We start from the raw sequence: 1,170 nt of genomic DNA on the forward strand, positions 1-1,170 counted from the left end.
GCTGGCAGGGAGCCTGAGAGTGAGGCGGGCAGTGAGGCTGGGAGTGAGGCGGGCAGTGAGGCTGGGCAGTGGACCTGGAAGTGCAGGGTGACAGGCCCCATGAGGGGCTGGAGCGAGTGTCCTTGGCTTATGTCACCTTGGAGGCCCCTCCTCACCAGGAAGGAGAGACTGGTCCCTGAGCCCGGTGTGGGTTTGGGGGCTGGTGGCCTGGGCTCCCTGTGGGCCGCGTGCTGCAACCATGGGGCGTCCCAGGGCGAGTGGGTCTGGGCCTTGGGGAGGGGGGTCCTCAAAGGGGCCTCAGCTCCAGAGCGGAGAGAAGCGTGGCTCTGAACACGGGCGCACACGCGCACAGAAAGCAGATAAAAGTGGGCCCTAAAAAACATTAAAAAAACAGTCTCCCCCCACCCCCCGCAGATCAGTCTTCCAGAATCTGTTGTAACAGATTCGCCCGAGCTGGTTAACGGTATTTGCGGTTTGCAAGATGCTGCATGTCCCTGGGAAATGACAGACAAGTTATTATCACCTCCCCACTCGCCTCCTGCCCGAGCCTGCCCACGGCGGGCGCTGGGCACCCCGCTACTGAGGAGTGGGCGCCAGGAATTAACAGCTCCGTGCCTCGCCCACCACCCACCACCGCCGCCTTCTGCCCAGGCCCTGTCAGCCCTGCAGGCCCGACCTCAGCTCCCAGCCGGGCCGGCCCCTGGAGGACTGGGGGTCGGGGAGAGGGGTGGGGTCGGAGGAGGGAAAGGGGGGGCGCAGAGAGGGCAGGGTGGGCATACCCCAGCGTGTGGGCACAGCATTTCCTGCCAGCGTGGGGGATGCGCGCCCCACAGCAGGCAAGTCTGGGCGGCTCCGTGTCAACAGCCGAAGATAAATAAGATTTTATCGGCTCCGAATCTGTTGAAACACATCCATCTAGCGGTTCCGGGGAAGGAGCGGCGGGAGGGCGGGCAGGGAGGGCGTGTCTCCACGGGACCTTTCCCACAGGCCGGCGGGGACCTGTCCTTTCTGCCCGTGTCCTCAGCGCCCCCCCAAGGCCCGGAGCTCTGGGAGGAGGGGCACCCGGCGCCCGGGTGGGGGCTCCAGCGGGCCACACCAGCCCGACCCCAGGCTTGGCCCTCCAGGCTCCCCCGCTGCCCAACCCCGGCCCCAGCTGTCACCCTGATGCTG

General features: G+C 66.3%; 1 protein-coding gene across 1 annotated transcript in view; it reads left to right on the plus strand.

The window, feature by feature from the left end:
• The window catches only part of LOC102773666 (tumor protein p73), a 51,256-nt gene that overhangs the window by 26,015 nt on the left and 24,071 nt on the right, over nt 1-1,170 (plus strand). The gene's annotated exons all lie outside the window — the stretch shown is intronic.

Source organism: Myotis davidii, unplaced genomic scaffold (genome assembly GCF_000327345.1).
Source record: "Myotis davidii unplaced genomic scaffold, ASM32734v1 scaffold1250, whole genome shotgun sequence".
Taxonomy (NCBI): Eukaryota; Metazoa; Chordata; class Mammalia; order Chiroptera; family Vespertilionidae; genus Myotis; species Myotis davidii.